This window comes from Pinus tabuliformis, chromosome 1_1, assembly GCF_031772625.1.
Source record: "Pinus tabuliformis cultivar Carrire ecotype Pingquan chromosome 1_1, CPIR1, whole genome shotgun sequence".
NCBI classification, from domain to species: Eukaryota; Viridiplantae; Streptophyta; class Pinopsida; order Pinales; family Pinaceae; genus Pinus; species Pinus tabuliformis.
In genome coordinates, this window is record NC_142297.1 from 485,670,719 (window position 1) to 485,685,913 (window position 15,195).

At 36.7% G+C, this 15,195-nt stretch overlaps 1 pseudogene; it reads right to left on the minus strand.

Moving 5' to 3' along the window:
- Window positions 1-12,704: 12,704 nt before the first annotated feature.
- Window positions 12,705-14,093, minus strand: LOC149213889 (putative UPF0481 protein At3g02645; annotated as a pseudogene).
- Window positions 14,094-15,195: the final 1,102 nt, after the last annotated feature.

Below are 15,195 nucleotides of genomic sequence, written 5' to 3' on the forward strand. Positions count from 1 at the left end.
TCGCAACTAGTGGATTTGGTGAAGTATAAATTGTCAATGAAATTGACAATGAGCACATGCATGCTCAAATATCCCACCATAGTGTGGATGAACATTATGTTGATGATATGTGTGGTTTCTTTTTTGAAACAGGGATTGATTGTGGCAATATAGTAAACACAATATTTGATGAAACGATGAAGGTTGAAGTTGCCACTGTAGCAGAAAGATATGAAGTAGTTAGAAGTCCTCATGAAGAAATATGTGATCTAGCAATAGTTGATGATCAAGAGCATGATAAAGTGATTGAAGAGTTTTTGACAAGAATATACACTGACCACATAATAGTGGAAGATAGTTTTAGTGAAGTTGAAAAGAAGGCAAAGAAGGAAGAGGTAAAGCAGGAAGCTCACACTGAAGAGCACAATAAACTTGTTTTTAACATTGTTTTTGAATATGCAAGTGTACAGAATATCATGGGCGAAAAGGTTGAAAACAAGGTTGTTAATAAATTTGATGGAGATTTGAAGCTCATTAAAGAATGGATTTAGAAACCAATAAAACAAATTGATGTGTCTTAAAGCATCAACTGGAATAAAAGAACTGAATGAAATGGTGAATAATGATCTTGAGTGTGCAGATTATAGGAAAAAAACAGTAGTACGTAATGATGAAAGTGAAAATAATGATATGGATGTTTCTGAAGACAAAGATGAATGCATTGAAACCATTTTTCAGCAATGGAGTCAAGAAGAGATAAGATTCTGCTATCAAGAAATATGGCAGAAAGAAACTTAGGAATATAAAGCACAAGAAGCAAAGCAAAGAAGACAATTTGAAGATGCAATGTTATGGCAGAAGTCCATAGTTGAATGAATATTTGAAGAGGAAGTTGTAGAAAACATGATCCAATTATTTTTCAGAACAAGTTCAAGACAAGTCAAAGAAAAATTGCAGCAGCAACAAGTGAATAAAGCCTACAACAAGAAAGTTCAACAGAGAATGAAGCAATTTCGAGGATATAAAATTTGGAAGAAGAGAAAAAGAAAATGAAAAATTGTGAAAGTCTTGAGTCATTGTAAGCCTAGAGAAGACATATACCAACGGGCATGTTTGAGTGATAATTGACTCATGTTTGAGTTATGTTGAGTCATACAGTCGTAATTAAGGGGGAGTGTTATAAATTGTAATGAGTTGGCTAAAATTAGAGAATCAGTTAACTGAGTGTTGAGTGTTGAGCGTTGAGTTAAGTCGAGTGATGGATGAAGAGTTAAGTGCAGTACATATTTAGAGTGTGAGTTAACAGAGTTGAGTGTGTGCATGTCAAGATATTTTAGGCAAGTCGCTACTTGGAAAAGGTTAAATACCCTTCACTTGGTTCATTGTAAGAATCAAGTTTTGTGTGATTAATAGAAGAGTCACTGCTCATGCTTTATATGTGAATTCATGCTTTGTCTCCTCTGCCTTTCCAACATATCCATAATAGGGTTTATTTACTAAGAAATAAGTTTATTTCTATTGTTTGGTGTTTTCCACCACTATTCTTTCACTGTATTGTTAAATTCCTTATCTGGCACTATTCCATTGATTGTTTTTTATTTAACTTTTCCAGCTCCCGTTAGCGTTTCAAGAAGGACTCCTCCTTCCTTCAAAACCTAGGGCTTCTAGCTCTTACGAAGATCTTTATCAATTTATAGCTTATATTATGGGGTTAATCTAAGTTTTTACTAGATAGTTTTGCTATGGTTGTTCAACAAAACCATGACGAGTCTCTTGTGTTGAGACCCATTCTTTCCTTGGTCTTTCTTTTCGTTTCAGATAAGTACAATGACTCCATTCTTATATCTACTTACTCGAACAAATTTTTCTTAGTATTTAACATTGTGTTCCTATACATTTATCCAGTTTTATGTTCATTTTTTTCTTTGTATTTCTCGACTTCCTCTAATTTGAAAACCCTAACTTCTTTTCTTCTAGTTTCTCTCACAACAATTAATCTAGTGTTAGCTTTCAAACTATTCTGGGTATTACCCTTATTTCACTTTCGAACCAGGTTCTAAGTTCATAGTTTATATGTTGTGCTTTAAATATAGTTTATGGTGGTGACAAAATAATTTTTTGTTATGTTGGATATAGGTATTCAGTTCATTCCTATTTTTGTTATTCGTCATGATTTAACGACGTCTGAAATTACTCCGGGATTTCAATTTTAATTATCGGATTATTCTTTTCTCCAAGTGAGATATATCCCATTCCTCCAACTTCTTCATCGAAAGAGGGTGGGCTTATATATGTGAAGACAATCCTCATTTTTTTTTATCAAATTTCCTATATTGGTTATACTACTTAATAAGGGAATGTAACTTTATGAACTGGAGGAGTTTTCTTGTATTTATTGACGAACGGTTTGCCTAAACAAGGTAATGACTGGTTTATTATATGTTTGAGAACATTTCTTCTCAATTCCTATTCATCTGGACATTAACTCTATATATTTTGTTAATTTATATTGTTATCTTTATTTCAAATATTTTCACAGAAGAAAGACATTCTCTATGAATTTCCAATTTTCGTTTATTGTGTATACATATATATATTATTTAGTTTGTTGTGTGATTCAAATTGGTGTTTGTATGGATCTATATCAAGAGTTTTTTTATCATTTCTAATTGGTGTTTATACATGTAACCACTCACGTACAATCTTCAATTATAATTCCTTTCTTATTTATTTAGAACAAACTCTGTTATAACACTCTCTTATGTAATATTGTTATAACATTCCTTCACAAACATACTTACTTAAGTATGCATGAACGAATTAAATAACTATTTATTGCAAGTATTGGTTTGAACTAAAGCATTATACATACTTGTAGTTACACCCTTATGGTTATGGTAGAGAGATACATTGTTTCTAGTTAGTCTACCATTCATATATATATACGTTCATGAATTATCTAAATTGATTGTATAATTTTATTCTATCTATCATTCCCTTAATATCTATGTCTCTTCACATTGTTCACTAATTAAATTCTCTTTACTCATGAAGCATTCTCTATTATTTTCAATATAACTTTTTCAATAACGAATTTTAATACCATAACAATTTTCCTCTAATTTTATTATTATTATGTTTTCTCTTAATCAATAACTAAATACAAACATAAAAGAAATATTCTACTCCCATTCTCAATCAATGAATAAATTCTTGTATCGTTCCTTTATTAAAGAAAACAACATAAGCAAGAGTAAAGCAAACATTTTCCAATTTTGAGAACAAAATTAGAGTTAGAGATACTGACTTGAAAGGTTCTCCTAGGAAACTAAGATTCAAGTACTTGGCTCCTCCCAACCTTGACACAACTAATGTTGGTTCCCTCAAGCAACTAGGCTTGCAATTCCTTTTCCTATATAGAACTTTTATGCTTTTCTTTAGTTTTGTAATTTTGTTCTCAACCAATTGTGAGACTAAAGCCATAAACTTTCAGATATATATCCATCTACCATCTTTTGGGTAGTTATTAACTACCTCTACCTCACCAACAGGTGGTAGGCAGTTAATTGCTCATTTATGAGTTCTTGTTTCCCACTTCTAAAGACAAATCCATGTCTTCTAGGAATCATTTAATAGGTCAATATCATAATTTCAAAAAAAACTAATAAAAAAAATCTAATAAGCCATATTAGATGCCTAGGAATTTCTCATGGATAATAATTTTTCATAACTAAATTGCAGCCTTTTCCCTCTTTCATCCATCTGTAGTTCAACCGTTAATTTTTCGGTTTGTATTTATTCATAAAATGAAAACATAATTACAATTTTACAACAATGACTCTGCAACAATTATTATCAATAAAATTACTAATAATTAAATGGTTTTTTCAGTCTTTTAATGTAGTATACTAGAAAAGAAATTAACTTATGCACATTTAATTAAAATGAAATCCTTAAGACGAGGGATATAACACTCACCAATACAATATCCTCATTATGTTCCAAATTATAATCCCTAATTAGGAATATAGCTCCATGAGAAAACTCTCCCATCACAATGAACCCAAAAATGTATTGATGATGAGTATATAATGTAGCTTAGGTGGTGAGGTATTTTGATACGGATGCATAAGAAAGTAAAGAATACATGTGTTGAGTTACCAAGGAAGTGATAACCCCAACAAAAGCGAAAGAAATACCCAATTGAAAATGAAGAGAACTATTAATTTTATTATAAATACCCTTATGTACATGTCCTAATAGACCTCCTTGATCCGTATTGGATTATTATATTTTTTTTCATCCATCTCGATGTTTTTAAAGTGGAAAAGGGGGAGGAATCAAATTACGAGACCTTTTTTACTTTCAAGACCCAGTTTGGCAAAACATGGTCTGAAACCTTCTGTCAGAGTTTTGAGGCATCAAACGACGTTAAGTTTTGGGGTATAATTTTCTTGTTTTAGCACTGCACCTTTTAACGCTATTATTCACACATAGACCTTTCCAACAACGCAATAATTGTGTCAATCAAATTTTGTATGTGAAATTTATGCCACTCAGAATTTGACCTTCCTATTTTGACCACCATAATTCGAAAGGATGCCACGTTATCCCCTTTTAGCAGCCATATTTCCAGACAAAGAAAGAGAGGAAAGTGACCACACCTTCTAGGTGGGTTTTCCTCCTAAAAGGGTTTCCCAGAGAAAATATTGTGTCAAATGTGTGTGTGATATTTTATTTTATTTTCTTTATTTTCTACATAATTTTCATCTACATGCATGCACTATCAACAGTAAATCTACATATCCAAAAATTTAATAAAACTGCGGTAGTGTAAAATTTCATATTTTAAATATAATATTATCATATATGTTGTGATGAATTGTTTAGTGGAATATCCATGATAGCTTACAGATAATATTAGTATCAAATCCATGTTTATTTGGGAGTATTATGGATATTTGCAGGGGATATAGATTGGTAGGGTGATAAGTCGAAAAACCATAACCATGGTCAATGAATTTGTGAATAATTCTCATGATCCTGCAGAGGGGAGGTTTTTGTGGTTGGAACAACAAGTCACTAATATAAACCATAATGTAAATCTCCTCATGGCGATTGAATAAAAGGCTTGGGATATTTGAAGAAGACACGGGTTCAAATGCAGAGAAAAAAATAGAAGGGGGATTGGAAGATTAGGAAGAAACATAGAATCAACCAAAGAAAGAACCTAGAAAATATGAAGCCAGTTAGAGTGTTGTGAATCAATAATAAAATTTGTTTAAAATGGAAGCAAAGGTCGATATCAAGCCATACCATAGCGAGATTGATGCTCTGAAGCTAAATCGTTGGTTAAAGCAACTAGAATTGTATTCCAACATCCACTAAATTGAGGAAGAACAGAAGATCTCATTTGCACCACCGAAATTAGAGGTCCATGCCCTGACTTGGTGGGAGAGTCACACAAATATAATTATGTTGGAGGGAGTGCCTCTAGTGACTAACTGGGAGGAATTCAAAACCCTCATTAAGTCACAGTTTTACCCTATTGGGTATGTAGAGAACCAGTGGATCCAGTGGAACTACTTCAAGAAACATTCGAGCCAAAGCATGCAAGAGTACACAATAGAGTTCATAAATATAGCCATAATGTTGGGTACCTCCCCGAAGAACCCAAATATACTCCTAAAGTATTTGGGTGGTCTACGCTGCCATCTATGGGATAAAGTGATGTTGTTCAAACCCAAATCAATTGATGAGACTTACGTATAGGCATACTACCTAGAGAACATACGCCTGAAGAGAGCTCAATCAAGTGGATGGAAGCAAAAGGAGCAATAGGATGCTTCTAAGGCAGGGAAGAAGAAGCAAAAATGGTGAAAAGATAAAAAGATGACAACCACAATACATCAATGTAAATATCCTAACAACCATTGCAAAATTGACATCCATATAGAAGAGAAGTGTTGGAAGTTGCATCCAGAGCTAAACTTAAAGAACAAGAAGAAATAAAGTAAGAAAAATAATATCATGATCATTGATTCGAGAAACCAAGTTGAAAGAATCTTGGGATGGATGAAAAGATCTATTGTACATCATTGTAGAAGAAGGTGAAACGTAGCGTTCAACAACATGAAGACAACTAAATGGCCAAACTCTTCCATATAAAGATACAGGTCAAGAAGATAAAGATTGATGCTCTATTTGACTCAGGACCATAGGAAAATCTCATTTTATCATAGTTGGTCAAGAAGTTGGGGTTGGAATTTCATGATCATCCAAACCCATATCCACTGGGATGGGTAAATATGAATGTGGGGTTGAAGGTAAAAAACTGGTGCAAAATTAGATTTGTCATCAGTGCTGATTTTATTGATGAAGTAGAACTAGATGTGGTTCCATTTGATGTATGCAGAGTTATGTTTGGGAGTCTCTATATGTACATGTGAGATGCAATATTCATGCAGAGATCCAACTAGTATCGGCTCATCAAGGATGGAAAATCCTTCATCATCAATGCATACAAAGGAAAGTCAAAAAAATCATTGATAAGTGCCAACCAAGCCAAGAAATTGATCGATTCCAGCAAGAAGTATGTTTGATTGCTTTTAAGATAAAATCAGTTTGTAGAAGAGTCAACAAGATACAAGAGATCCTTGAAGGGGTGTAATAATAAATATAAATAACAATTGGAAGAGTTTCTATTTGCATACACATATGTGCTCCGAAAGCACAAAGGGTTGCCATCTAAGAGGGAATTGGAGGATAAGATCCATCTATTTCCAGACTCCCAGTAGCCAAACATTGGGTTGTACAGAAAATTTGTTATAAAAGAAAATGAGATGAAGAAACAATTGCAAAAATTACTAGAACAAGTTTTTATTAAACTGAGTACATCACCATGTGGGCCACCCATTATCATTGTGCTAAAGAAGGATGGAACTTAGGGGAAATGTATAGATTACTGGGCATTGTAAAAAATCACTCTCAAGAACAGATACCCCCTTTTAAGGATAGATGATTTTATGCATCAGTTGCAACAATAATTTCTTCACCAAAATAGACTTAAAGTCTGTATATCACTGGGTTCGAGTCAAAGAAGAAGATACTTGGAAGACCACCTTCCAAACTAGGCAAGGTTTATATGAGTGGTCAGTCATGCCATTTGGCATATGTAATGCACCTGCTACATTTATGAAATTAATGAATGATGTATTACACCCTTCTATAGACTCATTTGTCACTTTCTGTTTGGACGATATACTTTAAAGTGCTACCTGGGAAAATCACATCTCGCACTTGACGTAGGTGCATTAGACATTAAATAAGCATTAGATGTTAGCAAATCTTAAGAAGTGTGAGTTTGCAAAGAAATATTTGGTGTATTTGGGTTATGTGATAGGTGAAGGAGAGCGAAAGATATATCTTTCCAAGATGGAGGCCATCATGAAATGGTCGATGCCTAATAATGTTTCTGAGGCCAGGAGTTTCATTAGGGAAACATGGTACCTAAGGAAATTGATAACCTCACTTTTAGAGGTAGCAGCACTGATCCTCACCATAACAACACTTTGCAAGAATTTCCAGTGGGGAAAGGATCAATAGAGGGCTTTGAAGGAGCTAAATAAGAAAATCATTCAAGAACTAGTTCTAGCATTACCAAACTTGCAGTAACCCTTTGAAGTGGAGACATATGCGAGTGGGTATGCTATAGGAGTGACCTTGTCGCAGTCAGGAAGGCTTTTATGCTACCATTCTAAAGTATTTCATGGGGTAATTCTTAACTACCATACCTACGACAAGTAGCTTTATGTCCTAGTGTAATTTGTGAAGAAGTGAAAGCACTATCTAATGGGAAACGAGACAGTAATCCACATAGATCACTAACCACTATATTACTTGTAGGCCCACAGTAAGCTACAACACATCACACATTACAAGTGGATGGGTTTTCTATAGCAGTTTCATTTGGTGATCAAGTACAAGAAAGGAAACACAAAATAAGTTGGTTGATATGCTTTCAAGGCCACCCATATCAAAGATCACAACTTTGGGGGCTCTTGTGCGCATGGATCCATTCATCCATGATGCATACAGAGAGGCATATTAAAATATTGATGACATCAAGGAGGTGTTCGACTGTTGCAGAGTCAGAGTCATGTGCATAATGGCGACAACACCATTGACTACCATCTCCCGGATATGTTACTCTATAGGTTGGATAAGCTACGTGTTCTTAAAGGTGAGAGATTGCAACTGATTAGAGAGGGTCACACCCCCAAGGTTGCAAGGAACTTTAGTGTAGGGAAGATCGTGGCCAACTTGCAGAGGTATGTGTATTGACCCAAGAAGAAAGAGCGGGTAGCTAGGCTCATAAGAGGATGCATACTTCGTTTTACCAACAAGCTTAACAATAGGAAACAGGGTCTATATCATCCCTTACATGTAATTCCTTGTCCTTGGGAAAGCATTTCCATGGACTTTGTAGGAGTTTTATCAACTAGGAAGGGGCATGACTGTTGCCAGAAAAAATTCCCTAAGGTAAGGGTTAACAACCTCAACAGATCAAAGGCGGACTATCAAAAAGAAGCATACATTCAACAAGAAAACTATAAAAACTACTAAATTTGTGTTTTAGATAAGTACCTAGATTTCCTATGTTTGATGCCGATCCCATAGGGTTCAAACCCTCTACTTCCTACAAAGTAATCAGACCCACAAAACAATTCAGAGAACCATATACATAGCAAGTAGTTCAAAGTGTGTGCATAATAAACATTTTAGATCATTAAGAATCCACATATTAATCATGATATATTAGACATGAATCATAAAAAGCATGAGATCATAAAATTTCAGGAACAAGACAAAGCTTCTTTATTGATATCAGTAAATAGTAGTGGAAGAATACAACCTAATATGACCATGGCACCAACGAAACCTTCCTTTGGATCCGTCTAGCCCAAGCCTCAAAGATCACCTCTCAAACATGGGCAAAAGGATTTCATATAATGGAAGATTAACATCCATGCAACGAAACAAGGGTTTCCTGTGACTGGGAGTGCAGGAGGCACATGGAAAATCAGACTTAATCTGGGTACAAAGGGACTATTATGTGGATATCCTATCTCCTTCTCTCCTTTAGGCCTTCCCATGAGGTGTATAAATATGATCCAGGTGGATATTGGTGGCCACTCGCCTATTCCACATGGACCCCCAACATTTTTATTTTTATTTTTATTTTATTTTTATTTTATATATATATATATATATATATATATATATATATATATATATATATATATATATATATATATATATATATATATATATATATATATATATATATATTCATTTTCCTCATTTGTAGCACAATTTACTATTTTTGGCAGTTTTTCGAGTCCTGAACTTCTGGAACCATTTTGAGGTCCTAAACAACGACGTTGTTTTGGCAATATTCCTCCAATAAATTTCATTTAAATTTAAATTTTTTTAGTCCTTGTAGATATCTTTCAAACGAGGTATCATGCACGTCAAACAGAGATAATATGACCAAGTTATGACCCTGGAAGTTGGCAGCCCAACTAACTCCAACGGGGCCCATAGACTCTTGGGGTTACATCTCCTCGGGTTAGGGTTTTGGTTTTTTATGCTTTTATCTTATTTTCCAATAATAGAAAGGCCCTTGAGGCTCATTGTAACTCAGTTCATAGGCATGTAGATGCCACATCTCTTCTTAGAGATAAGCTACCATTGCCCAAGCAAGTCTCATTTCCATTCTATTTGTAAGCATATTTCATTATTTGATATTAATGAAAGATAGTGTTATTTATGTTATATCTATGTACTTATAGTTATATTTGTAATTTGTTGCTTTCCTGTTTAAATTCAGATCGGTGGTATCAGAGAAGTCTACTCTTTCTATGTTTTTCTTTCCATGTCCCCAACAAGGTCGGGATATAAGGAGTTAGGTCTGAACTGGTCGAACCTTTGCAATACCAGCCTCAGAAATCCCGACGACCTCACATGGGAGAAGAAAAGAAAGATGAGGGAGCAGGAGATCCTATCAAATTATTGCTCAAGGAGGCCCTCGATAAACAAAGGAACGCAATGATGTATAACTTTGCCCAGATCCTTCAACGGTTGCCCATCGGCGACACATCCACATCCAACAGCCACTCTGGAGGCTCCACACCCGTTAAGGTACAAGAAAACTTTGAAATTCCCATATTTGAGGGCCAAATAGATGTAGAAGAAATAGATAAATGGTTGAATCTACTAGAAGGATTTGTTTTTTTTTCATGATTTTTCCAGCCAAGAAAATATTACTTTTTCTCTTCTCAAAGCCGCCCCCCCATGTCAAGGACTGGTGGGAAATCTATTGTGAGAAGAACGTTGTAAGTATGACCTCATTGTTTTCCGCTGCTCCCACTTGGAATTCATTTCGAGATGCCATCAAGGAGTAGTACTACCTTGTTGGGGGCTACGAGGACAAATACATAAAGTGGGCCATGCTGTGACAGGGAAGGGACCAAGATGTGCCAAAGTTTACCAATGTTTTTCATACCCTTTGCACGAATTTGGGTATCAAGGATTCTGAGAAAAATATGGTACTTATGTACCATGACTGTTTACATAGATACATCCAGGACGAGATGGAGTACTAGGACATCTCCTCAGTCAGCACGACATACCGATACGACGTCAAGATTGACCAGAAGTTTAAACCGAAGAAGCGAGACTTTGGATCTGTGAATCCAAAGCAAGGGAAAGGTGCCCCAAAACCGCAAAAAAAGGACAAAGGCAAGGCGGGGCAGCACAAGACAACCTACCAAGGCCACAAGAAAAGGACAACACTGCGAAGCCAAAGAAGGACAAGGGAGAGTGGTGTCAGTTCCATAAGAGCTCCACCTACAACACAAGTGAGTGTCGAGCCAAGTGGTCACTAGTGGCCAAACTGAAGGCTTCGGAATCATATGCATGTTCCGACTCTGAGTCAGAACCTGACAAGGTGAATGACAAAGGGAAGCAGATTATTGATGTGGAAACCAGCACCACCGTCACCATCACAAAGATCCAGAAGGAGGAACTCGAAGATCTAGAGGAGGAGGAGTGTCTCTTCCACTCCCAGATGTGGGTAAAGGGTTCCCTGCTACAGTTCATTTTCGACAACAGGAGCCAAAAGAACCTCATTGCAGCAGAGGCTGTGAAGTGGTTGGGCTTACCAACCACAACACACGCACAACCATACACCATCGGGTGGATTGACTAAGGACGAGATCTGTGCATGAGCCAACAATATCACCTTCCATATAGCATCAAGCCCTTCACGGATGAGGCATTATGTGGCGTTGCTCCCCTTGATGTTTGTGATGTATTATTATGCCAACCATACTTGTGGAAGCGACATGCTATGTATGAATCAACACCTCGAGTTATTATTGTTACATTTGGAAATAAGTTGTATAGGAAACCGAAGGTAGCGCCGCCTACCACTATCTCTCTGGTACCGCAAAACAATGCAGTAAGCTCATTTCAAAAACTGGGAAATTTTTTTTCCTGATGATATGCCCTCAAGGAAAGAAGAAGAAGGTGGCCATGACCTCCAGCCATGGCCCCTCTACACGACAACAATAGATGGACAAGGTCGTGGAGGAGTACGAGGACATCTTCACCTCCCCCATAGCGATGCATTTGGACTGTCAAGTTAATCACTCCATTTATCTGACCCTAGGTGTGTCGTTACCCAATGGACCAATATATTGGCACTCCATTCTAGAGAACGATGAAATCAAGAGGCAAATTCAGGATCTGTTGTAGAAAGGTCACATTTGACTGATTTCATCACCCTGTGGGAGCCCGATTGTGTTGGCATAAAAGAAGGATGGGACTTGTAGACTCTGTATTGACTATCAGACATTGAATAAGATCATTTTCCAGAATAGGTACCCGATCCCACAAATTGATGACCTTCTAGATCAACTCAAGGCAGAAAAATATTTTAGCAAGATCGACTTGAAGTCCGGATATCACCCGGTACCAATCAAACCCTCCGATGAGTGGAAGACTGCCTTCAAAGCCAAGGAGGGCCTTTTCGAATGGTTTGTTATGCCTTTTGGGTTGAAGAATGCTTCTGCAACCTTCATGACGCTTATGGATGACATCTTATGGCCATTCACCAACTCATTCTTGGTGGTATACTTGGATGACATCCCGATCTTTAACCAGAGTTGGGAAGAGCACCTCCACCACATTCGACAGGTTCTCCAAACTATAGAAACACAAGCTCTGTGCCAATTTGGAGAAATGCACTTTTGGCATGACCTAGGTTCAGTATTTGGAATACATTATTGATGAACGGGGGGTGCATGTGGATCTAGCCAAGATCCAAGTCATTCAGGATTGACCAGCCCAACGAGCCCCAGCCCCAGTAGATACTGTTCTGTGGACGATCTTCTTCTTTGAAGTGTTGATCCGTAGATTTCAATGTTATCTTCTTAGTACGATCTGATATAATCCATGAAAATATGTAACTTAATCCATGAAAATATGTAACTTTCTATGTTAAGGACGATCTGATATAATCCATGAAAATATGAGACTTTCTATGTTAAGGAATGAAAGTCTCTTTTTTCGTCTGAAAAAACAAATAGAAAGCGCTAGATCACATACTATTGTAATGCAGTGATTTGAAAAAGAAAAATCATTTGAAAGGCCACCTGAGATCATGGTTTATATACTGAGAATATTGAGAAGAGGGTTTGCACAGCGGTAAGCAACACTACAATAATTGTCGTGGCCAGAGCTAAACTTCTCCACGACGATGAGAAATGCTCCTTCATGAGCTCGGCAAACCAAACCTTGAATTTACTTCTGTACTGAACATTCACTTGTCGTTTCAGTTGCCTGAGTACATCTACCCGGCTAACGGGGACTCCCTTACATAGACCATTGAAGAGATCGACAAACTCTACGTCGCTCCCAAGGTAATTTGTAACGATGTTACTTCTTCTCATCACAGCCACATCTTCATCAGAGTCGATCAGCTCATCCATCAAACTCAGGCAACACGTCACATAATTGATTTTAGATGCCTTGCACACCTCAAACGCTACTAGGTTACGGAAGAGTACCTCTGTCTGGTCTGTGATATTGATTGGCGGAAGACAAATTGTGGCTCTCTTAGCCTCAAATCTAATCTTCTTGATGCCTCCATCCGATCACTCAAATTTGATCCCAGCATTTCTTAATTCCACTGCACGAGGGATGCGTTTGACGTCATTTTCTGCTCCTTCGTCTGGGCCGTTGGGGTTGATTTGATCATCTGCATAGACAATCAACCCGTGCAACAAGCCCAGAAGATGCTGAACATGTTTATCTGGCTGCGGCCATGACCAATTACTCATATCGTAATTGAAAGGATAAAACTTGGACCTTGTAGCTTTTACCAACACTTTGAAAAGCTTTCTCTGGACCTCAACAATAGGGACCGAGTCGAGCTCTAGTTGTAGCAGCTTTCGGAGAACGGTTACGGGGATTTGATTCTCGAGCATCAAAATGTCGTTCAGTATATCGAACCCAGTGTAATCAATCTTATTTCTCTCAAAAATAGGTTCATAGTAATTACTCGCGTCCGCTACTGGGAATTTGTCGCCGCCCAGAGTCCTCAATACCTCTAAAATGAAGCAACCAGTCGAAACTGAGCATCATAGCGAGGTTCTCTCCGTCGCAATCGATTTTTTCTTCGTAGCCCTCCCTGATTTCGTCCTCCACCTGCAGGATCACATTCTTTGCTTCAGGAGAAATTCATATTATTTGGAACGTTGGCGAGGTTCCTTTTGATATTAAACCGCGTCGTCATTCTACGCAGGGCTCTTCCTTTGTGATTATCCATGGAAGGGAGCTCTGCTTTCCTGTGATGATACAGACCCAACGAAACTATTTTAGGAACATATGCTTTTTTTTGAGTCTTTCAGGAAGTTGGGAACTTTAAATATCGACACAGCGGACGGCAATCGCAGGCAATCAACATCGCAATTCTGTTGAATAGTGATAGTCCATTCTTCCTCGCTGATCCATTCTCGGTGGCGATTGTCGCGACATCGATCTATCATCGTCACTCTCGGAACCAGATTCAGCTGGCAGAACAGAGAGAGGTCTGGCTATAATTAAGCATTCACCCATGATTGATTTATGGCTACAAACACAGGTTTCAGTTTCAGAAGAACACTAGTAGAGGGCAACCAATATTTCCGACCCCATTAATACATCGGTACAAGTTCAAATTTCGAATTTGGGCATGGCGGATGAGGCCATTTCATGGCTATCAATATCAGAGGAATGGAAGGGCCTATCTTATGCATGCTTTCGCGTTTCATGACCATCAATACAAATAGCCAGATGGATAGATGATCATATCATGAACATCTCCATAACTATTAACCAGAAAGTGTATACAAACAGCCAAATGGATGGATGATCATATCATGAACATCTCCATAACTATTAACCAGAAAGTGTTCGCCTGAAAATTAAGTATATCGATTCACTGGTAAATAGATGTCAGAGTTCCCATGTACCGATGTACTTAGAAGGTGCATTAATGGATCTATAGAGGTGAAAATAGACATTGCCATAGAATACAAGCACCTTGAAGATTGAGACAGAGAATATGCATAATATTATGCATGTGTCTGAGCTTTGACTTAAACGAACCAACATTGTGAAAGTCATAACCGTAAAATCGTGGGTTGGGCGTTCGTGGTTCAATAGATTTGAGACATAGTACATCTTAACTTTATTTCATGCCAAACATCTCCTTCATGAAATTTATAAGAAAAACTCAAAAAATTGTATTATAATGCAATACAATGAGCACTTGGCTAGAATTATTACCTTAAAATAAAAATTATGACCAAAACCAATAAAGATGAACAATTTTTTTTTCAATTGTTTTTCCAAAATTAAAAAAATAATCACATTTATTTATTTATTTAGTGCGCAAAGTTCTTTAAAAAAAAATCAATGTAAGGTAGTAAGCTTTTTGTAAAGGCTTTTCTAGAGGTAATTTAATGCTATTTTTTTGGAATAGGGTGATATTGATATCGGCATTGTTTCATAATTTTTTTTTAATTTATTATAGGTTGATGCAGTGATACCATTGTGTTTTTTATTTATTTATTTATTTAAATAAATAAATAAATAAATATTATTTTT